The 16,370-nt window shown below is 40.5% G+C and overlaps 1 protein-coding gene across 4 annotated transcripts in view; it reads right to left on the bottom strand.

Annotated features, from left to right (window-relative positions):
- The window catches only part of MGA (MAX dimerization protein MGA), a 160,498-nt gene that overhangs the window by 94,634 nt on the left and 49,494 nt on the right, over positions 1–16,370 (bottom strand). The window contains exon 1 of one of the 4 annotated variants that reach the window (XM_082649675.1): positions 5,620–5,703. The exons of the other annotated variants lie outside the window; for them this stretch is intronic. The gene's annotated coding sequence lies outside the window, so the exon portion shown is untranslated. Of the gene's footprint in view, positions 1–5,619; positions 5,704–16,370 lie in introns of those variants that run through there. 4 annotated transcript variants of the gene reach the window in all.

Below are 16,370 nucleotides of genomic sequence, written 5' to 3'. Positions count from 1 at the left end.
CGGGAGAGGCCACAACAGTGAGAGGCCTGCGTACCGCAAAAAAAAAAAAAAAAAACAAAACTCATTTCCCTAATATCAAAAGGGATCTTTTTATACAAATCAACAAGACAAAAAATCTAACAGAAAAATGGGCAAAGAATAGGAAAAGCAAATGGTTATGAAAACGTACATAGTCTCGGAATAGAGAAAATTAAAGTCGTCCTAAAATACTGTTTTTTACCCTATCAGAACAGCAAAAATCAAAGTTTGGCAGAGGTGTTGTAAAGGGTGTACGTCAACCAGCATTCTCATCTAACCAGCTGCTGAGAGTGTAAGATGACAGAATCTAAGAGGATAACATGAAAATATCAAAAGTACAAATGCATACATCCCATGAAACAGCAGTTCTTCTAGGGCTTTATCTTATATACGTGCGTGCAAATACACGCATACACACCAGTGATAAATGGTGGTACAACAACGGAGTGGAATATTCTGCAGCTAGAAAAGAATTATAAACTTTATGGACTCATACAAAATTATCTACAAGATATATTAAGAGCATAAAGTTCAAAACAACTGTAGATTATGCTACATACTTCTATAAAGTTTAAACAAAAAAAAAGCCAAAGAAAAAAACCAGTATGTATGTATTTGCTTGACACAGACTATCTGTAAAGACAAAAAAGGAACTGGTAGTATTGGCTTTATCAAGGGAAATCAGGGTGGCTGGAAGAATACATATTCTGACACTTTCTAAATTTTGTATCTTGTAGACATACAACCAATTTCAAAAAAAAAACTAAATTAGTTAATTCATAAATGTTACAAGAAAAACGCCACATATATTGTATGATTCCATTTACATGAAATGTCCAGAATAGGCAAATCTACAGAAAGTAGATCCATAGTTGACAGTAAAAAGGGAGAGGAATAATTGGCACAATTGCTAATTGGTATGGGGTTTCTTCTGGGGGTGATCGAAATGTTCAGGAACTAAAAACCACTTAAATGTATCCTTTAAAATGGTGAATTTTATGTTATGTGAATTATATCTCAATAAAATGTTTTAAAGAAATCTCAAATTGTTACATTCAACTAAAGTGATGTGCTAAATTACCTAAATATTCTACAAGATATAAAGTTATCACCAATTAGCTTTTATACAAAAAAGGAAAATGTTACATCACTACTTCTGTTTAAAGTGGGTCAGTAATTTTGACTTATCAGATTGAGCCACTTATTGGTGCTCCTCATTATAATTAAAAGTCTAATTTTACTCTTCATCAGAACTACTAACAAGCAGCAAAAGCATCTGATCTGAATTTCACATCTTCTTACAGGGCTGGCCACATGACCGCCCCCCCAAAAAAGTTGGGGGGACTCCAAAATTTAAAATATTCATTAGCCTGAGAATAATATTTAAAAAATCAAGGCTTTAAAAAAGGTTGGCTATTGTTTTGTATTATGGCTAAATGTGAAAACAGAAACACACTTTCTGACACCACTGTACTAATACCCAGGAAAGGTGAAAAAAGAATCTCTCCTCCGATTTGGCATTTAAGAGATAGATAAAATTTAGAGTGATTCTTTTCAAAAGCTTTCTCAGGCTTAAGGCAATTAAGTTTATTGGTTTCCTAAAACTACCAAGTTTAAGTAACACCTATCAGAGACCGATAAAACAAAATTTAAACACACTGAGAAGTCACAAATAAAGTGACTTTATAAAAATAGTAAAGTTCAGAAAATTCACAAAAACCAATTCCTCTAAAATGGTGTATATATCAAATAACACAAACTCCTAATCCTGTATTTAGTCCATAAAGCTCAAAATTTTGTTACAAATCAAGTATTTTTGTAAGCAATTATGCAAAAACACTCTCATGAAGTGCATTTAAATATGGCACACAGCAAAGAAGTATCTGAAAAATTTTTTTCGCTATCCCAAACCTATGAAGACATTATAGGGTTCAGAATATCCTAAACATTATCTTCTATAATATTAAATTCTTGATTTTCAGATCATTTTTACAGGTAAAACTGGGGCAAAGAAGTTTTAACCAATCACTATCCTTTAAAAATTAATCTATGAAATATCAAAGATTCTACTGACAGAAATCCAGTTTAGTGTTAGAGACTGAACTGAAGTAAACTTCATACTTACGTTATATATACACATTTCAAAATTTTCCTTTCATCTAAACAGAAAAATTAAGTGCAGAAGAGTCAGACTGCCATATCTGCACTCTGTACACAAGTAACTAATAAATGTAAAAATGTGTATTAAGAGGAAAAAAAAGTTAGAACTTTCTGACTTTTGATTTGTATAAGGTCTTTTTTTTAATCTTCCAGTCAAGTTATTCCAGGAGTTGATTAAAATGTATAAAACCAAAAACCTAATTTACAAACAAAACAATCTCTATCTTGAGCCATACATTGCTATTTGGTTTACAAACAAGTAATAAAATTTTATTCCACAACAATCTTTAAGCACAGATTTCACTTCACTATAAGCAATATGCCTATGCTTTTGGAATACTATATATACTGGATTTTCTAAAGAAAGGATAGTCAATTCAGCAAATTTAGCTGTTTCAGACACAGAAATACCACTCTAAAGTCTAAGATAACTTTAACCAATTGCAAAAATCAAATTACTTTAGGAAGAGCTAGGCTACTCATGAAGCAGTAAATCTCCTTCCAGCAAGATTCTAAAAATACTCTGTGTTTGGCTCTCTGAAAGCATTAAGGAAGACCACAGTTTTGCTACATAGATATAACTTAACATTCAAAAAAACAATCTCAGTTCAGCTTTTCAAGATCAAGCAGTTATCTACATAAAATAACTATAAAAATGACCCGAGGAGGTAAGTTTAATTGTGGATGTGAAATACTAACATTCTGAAAATGTCAACGTTTTGAAGGTACAGGCACTCACACACCAACACACAAATGCCATTTCGCAGAGAATGTTTTCGGGTAACATGGCAAGTTCCATAAGTAAATTGCTACAATTTCGGAGTCCCTATTCTGAGTATCTTTTCACCAGCGACATCTCTGGGAAATGTTTAACTACTAAAGCCATAACCCTCATACAACTTACCAAATACACTAACTGGTTTACTAGGTAGGTACCTAATTCAATGATTCAGGTACTAGTACGCCAATTTAAAATTGGCCCCAAAGTACGCCAATTTAAAATTCCAAATCAATACCATTACTTTAAAAACACAAACTATTTAAATGATGGTGAACCTAAACCGAATGTTTCCGAAGTTGCTAAAAATAACCATAACTTTTCATACAACAAATGCATTACTGTATGGTAGGTACAAAGATGTTAGTTTGTTCCTTAACATAATCATTCACTGTAAGAGTGTGGTTACGTTTCTGAAACTCAAATTTGTAAGAGAATAGGTTCACTCGAATTTCAGTATTCACCAATATACAATGAGGCCAGAAATTTGAAAAATCTTTTTAAAACTATAATTTGCACACAAAAATAATCAGAAAATATGATAGCAAGTGATGCAAAGAGTAAAAGAGCCAACTATCCGTTCTTAATCGTCATTAAGTTAACTTTAATAATTAAATAAATGGTACTCGCGATCTATTAATAAGCGCTTACTTTGGACCAGACTATACCCTGGGCATTTTATCATCACCACAACCCTAAATTTGAAAGGTAAATTTCAAAATATTATCTGAAATGCTTTAGGTTTTAAGGCACAAAGTTGCATTTACCTAAGATAGTAGTCCCCCCCCCTTCTCTCCTCAAATACCATTTGTTAATGCTGGCTTCATGAGCATTTTCTATTCCTAGGAATGATCCCTTAACTACAATTCGGTGTTAGAAAGCTCTCCGATCCCTAATATTTGCATAAGTAGAATTTGAAGAACTAACGTATATGGCAGAAACGGACAGCAATCAAATGGCCACCTTGCCTTGGATTAACTATGGCAAGGTACCTGGGGCACTAAGTTTTCTCAAATCCTAAGCACGTGTTCTCTGGAAAATGCACCCAACCCACTCAACTCACACAACAGCTGGAAACATAGCCCTACAGCAGCAAGAAGCACTAGCGCCCACTCCATACCCTTGGAAGTGAAAAGGCCGCCTGCCAGTCTCGGAGGACTACAGTCGCCGTCGACTATCGGGGCCCACATCACCGCTTTCCAACTGCAAAGGCCAGCTAGCCAAGAACCACGTGAAAAAATGCCGCAAGGAAAGCTCTTCCGGGGAAGGGGAGTCCGACTGATCACGTGCCGCCGGCCGGAACCCGCGGATCGCTCGGCGGGATCCAGTCGCATTCTGTTACCGTGGAAACTACAGAACCACCCGCCCGGCCCTCCCAGGCCAGCCCCCTTCCCAGCAGCCGTCACGCCATCTCCAGGCACTTTCCCTGCAGCCTAGCCGCGGCGTCGTGCCCAAAAAGAGGCAGAGCAGGCAGTATTTGCCAGGGACTCTGCCGCAGAAGCCCGGAAAGCTTCACAACACACACTGGCAGCGCGCGGGTGGGCTCGAGAGTTCTCTTGATCCACGTGTCTGCCCCAGCGACGCGAACCCTGGGAGAGTGGTCTTCCCTCAGAAGGAAGAGTACTTTCGTTACTCACGTTGTTCTGCCATTGGTAACCCTTCCTTTCAGACCTCCTACACTCTCCCTGCTTCCAACCTCGCCAGAGGAGGCATCTCCAGAGTTCCGAAGGCAAACCAAAACTCTTCAAATCATGACACTACCACTTCCTACTCTCAACCCAGTGTGAAATAATCCCTAACTTCTCCATACTCTTCGCACGCAGATTCGTCAACTTTGGTTACTGGTGCTCGGAGCGGTTTATTTCTGTCCCAGACCCACCTACCGCTAAGGGCAGAGACCAACTTGACAAATTAATAGAAGCGGGAAGGCACACAAACAGAGAACTAGCCAAAGGCTGCCCCACAGAGGGAAAAAGAAAATAACACCTGCTCTTCCCACCTGTTTTCCCCGCCCTCATTTCTGCACTTACGAACCACCGGTCCTTTGTTTACCAAGTTCCCACTCCTATACGGCTCACTTCCTCGCCCTCCTTCTTTATTAAACTCGCGGTCTTGCTTCAAACAACCTGCCAGGAAATTACATGCTGGGCGACAGCTTTATACAGGTGTCAAAACGCTGCACACAGCTCCTTAGAAAAGCGAGGTCAGCACAGTTTTGGAACCCCGAGAACTGGGCTCTAAAAGGCAAAGCGCACAAGCACGGCTCTCGACCTAAAGCTCCACGCCTGGCTGGAAGGCGTCACGCGTATCGTACCATGCGGTGCGGCACCCCACGCACGCGAGGGCAGGCCCGCGCCATGGGCGCTTCTCACCCCGCCCGCCTCGTGGCCTCTTGCTGGCGTCGATGTTCCCAGTTAGTTCGCGGCGCGACGCGGAAGTGAGGCCGGGGACGCGCGCGAGGTGACATGCGCAGCCTCGCTCAGAAGACCACAGGCGCGCGCCAAAGGCGGCTCCGCGCAAGGCCTGGCCTGGCCGGAGCGTGCGAAGATCGCTCAGCGGAACGCTTCTGACACCATAAAAAATACACAAGAGCTTCAAACTCTCGGAAAACTCCAATCGGGCCAGTACTAAAGAGACGTCCTCCACCCAGGCCCGAGAGTTACCGTGCGGGGCGTGGCCGGCCTCACCCGGAGTCCTTCACATCCCGCTGGGGGCGGGTTATTCTGTTCGGTTCGCACACCGTGTGTCCGCTCCAGCTGAAGAGCCTGCGCGCGCATCAAACGTCCACGTCATCGCGCACGCGCTCCTACCGTCTCGGAGGCCGTCGCGCAAGCGCAAAAGGAGGCGCGAGCAGCACCTCCCTCGCCCCTCCCCCAACACCAGGAGGCCAAACGGCCCCGGAGCTGCGACAAGACCCTTGGGACCCGCCCCTGGAGCTGAAGCCGCTGCCTTTCCGGGTACCAGCAACCGAGAAAAGCCTACTGAAGCTTCCAGAATCAAGAGTGACGAGGCAGGAGGGAGGTACCCCAATTCCCCCTGCCTCGCACACGAAGCCTTCGCGAAAACTCTGAAACCTTTGCCCGCGGGCTTTCTCAACTGAGCCTGCCACCTTTTCCCTTGGGCTCCTCGCCGGCCCCGCCCCTGCTGAGCCCAGCCCCACCCACGTGGGATTCCGCAGCCCGCAAGGCTTCATTGGCCCGTCAAATGAATCCACGATCTTCCTCCCCAATGTGCTGTGGGCTTAGAGAGCGCCAGAACGTCGGGAAACCTTAAGGAAAAGTCCCTGAGAGACGGGTGATGGAGTTTACAACATCCAGAACCGAAGAACACTAGTAAAGTAGGGAGGAGTCCGAAAGCCTCAATGCCGAGTGGGAAGGGAAGAAGAGTTGCTACTAGCTTGCCTGATACAAAGATGAAAGATGTCCTGATAAAACAGTAAAACGTGGAAATGAGAATTTTGCACGATAGAGTGTTATCTGAGCATTAATGCCCTGATCCTGCGTTTTCAATTTTTGTTTGTTCAAGATATTTAAGCTATGAGGTGCAAACAAAAAGTTATCTATGATGTGTCAGGCGGTTGTCAAACATCAAAAATTATCTTTCTTCTTACCCACCCCTTACCAGCCATTCTTTCTTCTCTGCGAACACGCCAGTAAAAAGGGAGAGTTGTTTAAAGTTGTAGAAAAGAGGCAAAACAGAAATTGGTAGTAAAAGAGCAGAAATTGTGGTCCATGTTTCCAAACTTTCCTTTCACTCTCTTAGAAGAACTGGCAAGTACTGAGAACCTACTACCTGCTAGGTGACTTGACATAAAACACTGTGAAGGACAATGTTCATTACAGCTCTATGTACAATAGCCAGGACATGGAAGCAACCTAAGTGTCCATCTACAGATGAATGGATGAAGAAGATGTAGCACATATATACAATGGAATATTACTCAGCCATAAAACGAAACGAAACTGAGTTATTTGTAGTGAGGTGGATGGACCTAGAGACTGTCATACAGAGTGAAGTCAGAAAGAGAAAAATACCGTATGCTAGCTCATATATATGGAATTTTAAAAAAAAAGGTACTGAAGAACCTAGGGGCAGGACAGGAATAAAGACGCAGATGTAGAGAATGGACTTGAGGACACGGGGAGGGGGAAGGGTAAGCTGGGACGAAGTGAGAGAGTGGCATGGACATATATACACTACCAAATGTAAAATAGATAGCTAGTGGGAAGCAGCCGCATAGCACAGGGAGATCAGCTCAGTGCTTTGTGACCACCTAGAGGGGTGGAATAGGGATGATGGGAGGGAGACGCAAGAGGGAGGAGATATGGGGATATATGTATATGTATAGCTGATTCACTTTGTTATACAGCAGAAACTAACACACCATTGTAAAGCAATTATACTCCAATAAAGACGTTAAAAAAAAAAAAAAACTGCGAAGGAGAATGAGGAGGTTACAAGAAAGCCAAAAAGAAGAGGTTTATCCAACAAGACTTATCTGAGCTGGACTCCAGGCATATTAGGAAGGGTCTTCTTTCTCTGCCTTCTGCTCTTCCTGAGAGAATATGCCACACCATGGGGAGAAATTGTGCTGGAATTAATATGGAATGGAAAATATGCAGGCTAAAGTTGATGGACTTCTGAACTTGCTCTGAAACCCCCATTCAGGCACTGTCAACCACAGCATTACCAGTGCAACAAACGAATAATATCCAAGATACTAGGCAAAAGTAAAAAGTAACAGTTTCTTTCACACCTTCCTCTTCTTCCCTGATCCCAAGCACCTCTTTCCTGGAAGCTGCCTTTTCAGAATCTCCCACCTCATCCAAGAATGCCTTCCTGTCAAAGGTCTAAGGTTTCCTCATATAAAATTTCCATTTTCTGAAGCAGAAATAAAATTTGTGTTGACTTGTTATTAATGCATCTGATCCTAAGGTGTAAATGAATGATGACTGGTTAACAACCATGGCTAGTCAGAGTTGCATCCCAAGAAGAACACGTTAACACAAATGATATCCCTAATTGGAGAACTGGGGGTGTGGGAGAATGGAGTTTTTCTTTTGCTACTCTCTCCCAACACCAGGCAAACATTATGAAATGCCAGACACTTAAAAATATTTTTTTCAAGATTTAGCACTGGATCTCCTCCTGGTGGGAGAGGTAAACTACCTGTACTTTTTCAAAGTGGGATTTATTTACCTTACCTATACAGATCTAGAGATGTACTATCAAGAACCTGAGAACTTATAAATGTTGTTTTTATATATATAATCTAAAAATAATAATATTGCCACACCATTTCAGTGGCCTATTTTTGATTTAACATTATGCTAGTACCAAAGTAACCACTTTTTTTGTTTGCTTTTTCAAGCAACCTCTGTGTTTGCATTCAGGGTTTAATGCAGTGTTTCCCAGACTGGGATCCTTGGGTGTTCTCTTTGGATATGTAAGAACTTCTTCCTTTATATTTTTTTTTAAGATTTTTTTGATGTGGACCATTTCAAAAGTCTTTTATTGAATCTGTTACTATATTGCTTCTGTTTTATGTTTTGATTTTTTGGCTGCGAGGCATGTGGGATCTTAGCTCCCTGACCAGGGATCAAACCCGCACCCCCTGCATTGGAAGGCGAAGTCTTAACCACGGGACCGCCAGGGAAATCCCTAGAACTTCTTCCTTTAAAAGGCATCTGTATATAACCCAAGTTTTTAAAATTCCAAGCTAACTACAAGAATTGACGCTCATGAGTTTCACAGGTAAACCTCAGCGGTCTAGTTGAAGAGCCCTAGGTGACTGTGTCACCACCCAGTCCTGGAATGTTCTAGGAGTTTCCATGCGACTTCGGCTGCCTGTGGTTGAATCGTATGGACCAAGCTTCAGGTGCCAGGAGAGCCTGCTCCTTTCAATTGGAATTCTCTCATTTCAGTTATCAAAGCTCACCTTGTTCATCCAGCCTGATACAAAAATCTTTCCCTGGGACATTCCCTAGTGGTCCAGTGGGTAAGACTCCGTGCTCCCAATGCAGGGGGCCCGGGTTCAATCCCGGGTGGGGGAACTAGATCCCGCATGAATGCCACAACTTAAGAGTCCGCATGCTGCAACTAAAAGTTCCTGCGTGCCACAACTAAGACCCAGCGCAGCCAAAACAAATAAATTAAAAAAAATTTTTTTTAATCTTTCCCAGGACTTTCCTGGTGGCACAGTGGTTAAGAACCCACCTGCCAATGCAGGGGACATGGGTTCAAGCCCTGGTCCGGGAAGATCCCACATGTCACGGAGCAACTAAGCCCATGCGCCACAACTACTGAGCCTGCACTCTACAGCCTGCGAGCCACAACTACTGAGCCCGTGTGCCACAACTACTGAAGCCCACGTGCCTAAAGCCTGTGCTCCACAAGAGAGGCTACCGCAACGAGAAGCCCGCGCACCACAACAAAGAGGAGACCCCGCTCGTCGTAACTAGAGAAAGCCCACGCACAGCAACAAAGACCCAATGCAGCTAAAAATAAATTAATTAATTTTTTAAAATCTTTCCCTTGGATTTCTTTGGTTGGACCTTCAAAGAGATTTCACTAAATATTAGGGGGGTGGGGATAGAGAATGCATGGAATATAAACAATATGGCTAGAAAGAACACAGTTTTGAATCAAGATTGCTCTATAAACACATAAGCCCTACCCATTTACATGCACATTTTTCCTATTCGACAAATATCTGAGTGCCTTGTATATGCTGAGGAAAGACAGGCACCTCATGCACTGTTCAGAGGTCTACACTAGAACCCCAAAGAGTTGGCACAACTTAACAGAATCCACCAGCAAGACAGACGATATTCCTTATCCAATCTATCCAGATCCCACCTTCCCAATTCCAATTTCTACTGACGACATACCTTCCTCAAATGACTAAAAGAGAAAATGATCCCACTCTTCAGATGAGACCATCACCACCCCTCATATAACTCCTGGGTTGTTGTCTTGTTTACAATATCTTAATTCAATACAATAAAGACCATTCTTAGAATAAGAGCTACATACAGACTAGGTTACAAAAGAGGCTTGTTTTTTGTAACAAAAAAATCTGTCACTAGCCAGGTTTCACTAAAAACTTGTATGCTAGGCAGAGGGAAAAGAGGGAATCATAACAGCTTATATATAACTCCTTCTTTGCCTACTATTTATTACTGCAACTAAAACCAACTCATGCAGAGGGACAAGGTATAACTGGCTCTGATATCTGAAACTTGGACTAAGGTATTAAAAGTGGCAAGAGTCCTGCCCTGAAGGAGCAATTAATCCATCCAATGAATAGCTTTAAAAGTTTCTTAATCAGTATAATAATGTGATTAAAAGCATGTTTTAGAAAATATCTGTTAACAAAAGGATGGAAAAGAGAATAGAAATGTGATGGAATGTTATCAGTGTTCATGAAGAAACACCATTCCCTCTTGCTGCCCCATATCTTAAACCTGCACAATCATATTCTTTTCCCTTTGACTAAGATCTTCCCAGATGCCTCAAACCTAACTTATTTACTCTTCATGCTTAAGCTTAAATGTCAATTCTTCAAGAAACTTTCCTTAACCCCCAATGACAGATGTCTCCCTGTTATATGCTCTCATAGTACCCTGTATTTCTTATAGCACCTACCACAACTATAATTATTTTTAAAACTATGCATTAATGAATGTCTTGCCCACTGGACTGTTTGCTCTACTCTATTCTAGTGCCTAGCACAATGCGTGGAACAGAGCAGACACATAGTATCTGTTGAATTAACGAATATGAAATCACAGGTCCCAGTTTTCCAGGCAAGTCCGAATATCAAATATTGACTTAATGTCCAACAATTTGGGATTTGGAAAACAGGGTCATAATACATTTAACCATACTCACATTAATATTAGCAAACAAGCATCCTGCTGTGGCCAACATTTTCCAAAGGTGTACAGTTGTAGTTAGAAAAAACTTGTACCATTGACTCTTACCTCAAATTATTTCTCCTTAGAGGAATGGATAAATATTATTGACAGGGCAGATGCTTCAAGAGATAAGAATATTTTTCTAGGAAACTCTAACTACTTATTGACTGCCTTTTGCATGAGTGACTTTTGACAATATTACCCAGGAAATCAAAAAAGGCAAGCAGATTCTTTGCACTGGGAGAAATTCTATGATCCCATAATTTACCATCTGCTAACAAAAGCAACAAGTTGTAACAGAGATTGCCATCTGCATATACTCGATCTACAAAAAAAAAAAAATTAGTAAATATCTTCAAGGTGAAAAGGTACTTTAGTAACAGTGAATTTGTTTTAGTAAGATCTAAAGGGGAAAATGTCAGAAATCAGTTAAAATGAAGTTCAGAAAGCTAGTTTCAGAAGGATTACAAAACAAAAAAGAATAGATCTAAAAGAAAAGTAAACTTATACATTTTCAATGTAATATTGAGCCCGTAGAAGAAACATCTTATCTAGGAAAGCATAAAAGGAAGAACAGGAAGAAGTTTATCTAACTAAGCCTAGAGCTGTGCAGGGATTTAAAACACACATGAAAACATATAAAAACAGAAACTAGAACTACTGCCCAAAGAAGAGGACTGGGAGACAGCAAGCAAACTGCAAGGCTGCAATCAGGCAAAAATCAAGAAGCCTATGGCAGAAAAATACACTGAAAAACTGTCTGCAAATGTGTATGAAAGAAGGCATGCTTACTTTACATGAAGGGCACCACTGCCTCATGGAAATGAGCTATGGTGATCAACGTAGTGGTTCCTAGACTACTGGGACATCATAAACCAGTAAAATTTCCCCCCAAAAGATTTAAATGACCATCACAAGGTGACCAAATTTTTAACTTACAAAGTATACCACCTACCATTACCAGTCATTCTTAAAATAATGGGGTTTTTAAAAATTTTTTGGGGGGGGCTGCTCCACACGGCTTGCGGGATATCTTAGTTCCCCAACCAGGGATCGAACCCAGGCCCCCTACAGTGGAAGCACGGAGACCTAACCACTGCACCACCAGGGAATTCCCAAAATAACGGGTATTTTAAGACCAAAAATCAAGGAGAACATATCTCATAACGAATAATAGTCATTTATTTTTAATACATTTAGATAGATGAAAAATGTACTCCACTGTCCTTATTTCGTGATATACCACTGAAAATTTGCAGCAGATGTTTAGAAATGACTGCTAGCCACATAGTAGGCTCCCTGGATAGCTAAGATTTGGTCTTCTGAGAAAAAATAACATACAAGAGGCCTGGGATGGGGTAATAAATCACTTTGCCAAGGAGTCAAGAGTCAGCCTCTCTTCGTCAGTAACAGTAGAAGAGAAGAGGATGTTAGCCAGGAGATACCCCAATCCAGACTAAAGGACAGCCACATGATTAGCAAGCTACTCTGAGTGTGTGTGTTGGTGGGGGGCAAGGAGTGTCACTGAAAACAAGATGATAGCTTTAGCACTATGGCAAGATCCTAGACCCTCAATAGAACTATATGAGAACAATGCAGTAAAACCAAGAAACAAGGTCAGATTGGGTGAACCACCCATTCGATCAATACATACTTAAAAACTGTGGGACACATGGTGGCTCATGGTGGCAAAGGAAGAGGCAGGTCAAGTTGGGCTTCAGGCATATCAGACAAAGGAAAAACAGGGGTGTAAAAAAACTTGTTTTATCTGAGAAGTAAACCTAAGAGGATTTTAAATGACTTAAAAATAAACGCTGAAAAAGGATTTTATAACCTTTACCTTTACTAAAAATGTTAGCTATGATCTAACCACTGGAGGGCAGGCAATACCTGTTAAAGGAAAGGAAAAAGGTGTATTGAAATATAGAATGTAAAGATTATTCAAGCAAGTTGAATATAGTACATTATCCAAATTATCTATATATAGATTATAAATTGCAGTGATTACACAGAGCCGATATTTTTCATCCCAGGATTAGTGCCACCCAACATTCTCTAAATAAGGATACAATCAGTTAAGTAAATATGTGTTAAGCACCAACTATGTGTAAGGCACTGAACCAAGGATAAAGAAATGAATAAAAATAAGTCCCCTTGAGTTCTAGATGAAGAGACAGGATAATAACATTGCAAAACTATTGTTGGCAGTTTGGAAAAAGCCTTCTAGGAACATCATAGGAATGCGCACAGCCTAGGGAATCTAAAAGATTACAAAGAAGAGGGGACTTTTGAGCTGGGTCCTGAAGGAGAAATAAAATTAATGAGAGAGAAAAGAAGGACACTGCAGGCAGTAGCTATATAATCAGTAAACAGATAACTACAATAAATTATCCACAATTTGGAGATAGGGCTGCCTTTATAAAATACTGAAGTAAAGATCAATGCAATAGGTAAAATTAGGACCATGTAGAAGTAACCTACCCTACGAAATGGGATTGGACACTTGGGAGATATTTACCCAATCTATAACTCCATGATGCTCATGATATATATACATTCACTCTTTCAAACATTTAGATCCCTACTCTATACTGTCAAACATTTATCAGAGGTGTACAAAAGAAAAACTAGAGAAGCACAGCATAAAGAGGAACTGTCACTGAAGTATCAATAAAGGCTTAATGTTAAATAAAGGATGTCTAGAAGTTGACAAAGCAAAGGTGGGAAAGGTTTTCTAATCAGAAAACAGCTGTGCAAAGGCACATGATATAAAAGAACAGAGTATTCATTAATTTCTTCAAACATTTGTTGTGCATTTACCACACACAGATTATGGAACACAAAAATAAGATACGATTTCTGCTCTCAAGAGCTTGCAATCAATTATCAGACAACCAATTATCACATAACCAATAAGCAATGATGACAGCAAAAAATAAAGAATGCTATTTTTATGGTTCTCTGTCCAGGGTGCAATGGAAGCACAAACAAAGGGCAGCTAAATCAGACTGAGGAAGTCAGAGAAGAATTCCCAGAGAAAGTGAAGAATGAGTAGAAATTAGCAAGGTATGAAAGAGCAGGAGCAGAGTGGGTGCAGAAGAATAGTATTTCAGACAGAAAGCAGCCTATGTGAAGACAGAGAAACAAGAGAGGGAACACATTCAGGGAGCACAAGTACTGTAATATGGCTACTATTAAAAATGTCCATATCTGTGGAGAAGCATAACTATAGGACTACAAAAGACAAAGGGAGCCATATTTTATAGTACTTAGCAAGCAAGAGGTGGAAATTCATCGTATAAGAAGAAGAGATCATTCAAGGGATTATAAGAAGATACATGAGGGACTTCCCTGGCAGTCCAGTGGTTAGGACTCCGCGCTTCCAAAGCAGGGGGCGTGGGTTCGATCCCTGGTCGGGGAACTAAAATCCCACATGCCGTTCAGCTCCGCCAAAAAAAGAAAAGATGATATATAAAATACTCAAACTCACATGTTTTAAGAAAATTATTTCTGGCACTGGTTAAGACCATGTGGAAGATGCAAGACTAGAAGCCAATCAGACTTCTCTCCATATCCACCTACATACTTGCTCACATCAGAAACCCAAGTAATTCTTGACACTTTCCGCTTCCTTACCTGCCCAAATGTCTAGACAATCACCAAATTTTCCTGTTGTTTCAACATCCCTTTCTGACCATGATGTGATCTCAAAGCACCACATATTTGTCCTTACTAGAAATTATCACAGTTCTAATATTTATACTTACTTGTGTAATTCTTTCATTGCCTTATTTCTCCCCCTTATCCCACCACCCCCACAAACTAGACTATAAATTCGGAATTGTTTCTTTTTTAACCTCTATGTTGTACCCTCAGCTTCTATTATAGTACCCGGCACTTAGAAGCACTCAATTTAAAACACTTTAAACCCATACGTTTCATTCCACCTCCACTATTGCCACCATAGTCCTAAATACCAACAGCTCTTACCTGAGCTACTACAATAGACTTTTTTTTTCTTTTTTTCAATAGACTCTATCTCTAGGTACTCATTCTAGCTCTTCTCTAGTCCATTTTCCACACAGCAGCAAGTGACACTTTCTAAACATAAATCAATTCATGCCAGCTCTGCCATTTATAACCTTCCATTAGCTTCTCATTTCATTCAGAACAAAATCCAAACTCCTTAATATGGCTTACAGATCTCTGCATTCATGTCATTCTCCCCACAACATACCATACTCCAGACACAATGACCTTCTGTTTGTCAAATGCTCCAAACCCTTTCATACCTCAGGGTCTTTGTACTACCTTTTCTTTTTGCCTGAAATGCTTCCAGTCCCCACAAATCTTCACTTAGTTAACATCTATTCCTCCTTCAAGTCTGTGTAATTGCCACTACCTCAATGCTATCCCTACTCCCTACTCTAAATTCTCTCAAAATACCCTGTTCTGTTACTTCATGACACTTATCAAAATGTATAATTACTTATTTGTGATCATATAATGTCTACCTCCTGCACAAATAATAAAAGCTAACATTTACTGAGCATTTTACATATATTAACTCATTTAATCCGAATAACCAATGAAGCAGGAACTACTTATCAACCTCATTTCAAAGATGAAACTGAGGTATAGAGAGGTTAAAAAATTTGCTCTAGGTCATATTGTAAGGAGTCAAAATTTGAACCCAAAGTTCACACTTTTAATCACTATGCTACTGAGTAAGCTTTGAGAGAACAGAGTAACTTCACTTATATGTGGAATCTAAAAACCAAGTGAACAGGGCTTCCCTGGTGGCGCAGTGGTTGAGAGTCCGCCTGCCGATGCAGGGGACACGGGTTCGTGCCCCAGTCTGGGAAGATCCCACATGCTGCGGAGCGGCTGGGCCCGTGAGCCATGGCCGCTGAGCCTGTGCGCCACAACGGGAGGGGCCACAACAGTGAGAGGCCCACGTACCGCAAAAAAAAAAAAAAAATGTTAGTCCCTATACTGTACACCCACAACTTATATAATATTGTACATGAGCTATACTTTGATTTAAAAAATTATTTTGGGCTTCCCTGGTGGTGCAGTGGTTGAGAGTCCACCTGCCGATTCAGGGGGCACGGGTTCATGCCCCTGTCCGGGAGTCTTATCCACTGCGCCACCAAGGAAGTCCCCTAGGTCATAAGTCTTAATAAACACACTTTTCTTAAGGGGAAAGAAAGTTCATATTCATATATATTTTTCACATAAAAGATCTAGGTTAGAAACTCCAAAGTCTAAGAGCTCTTCAGGTAGTACACACACACACACAAAATTGTACAAATCTTTCCTTAAATAAATAAAAACCAAACTACATAAACTCCCGATCTCTTTTTTTACTTTTTCTCTTTTTCTACAATGGTATTAATCCTGACATTAACCAGTAGTATGATTTAAGGGTTGTCAAAACACCATCCAGAATGATTTCCCTCACAGACCTGCCTCCATCAAGCACGATTTTCCTC

Source organism: Grampus griseus (assembly GCF_964374135.1).
Source record: "Grampus griseus genome assembly, chromosome: 2".
Lineage (NCBI taxonomy): Eukaryota > Metazoa > Chordata > Mammalia > Artiodactyla > Delphinidae > Grampus > Grampus griseus.
Note: the sequence above shows the minus strand (reverse complement) of the source record. Positions and strands in the feature narration are given on the sequence as shown.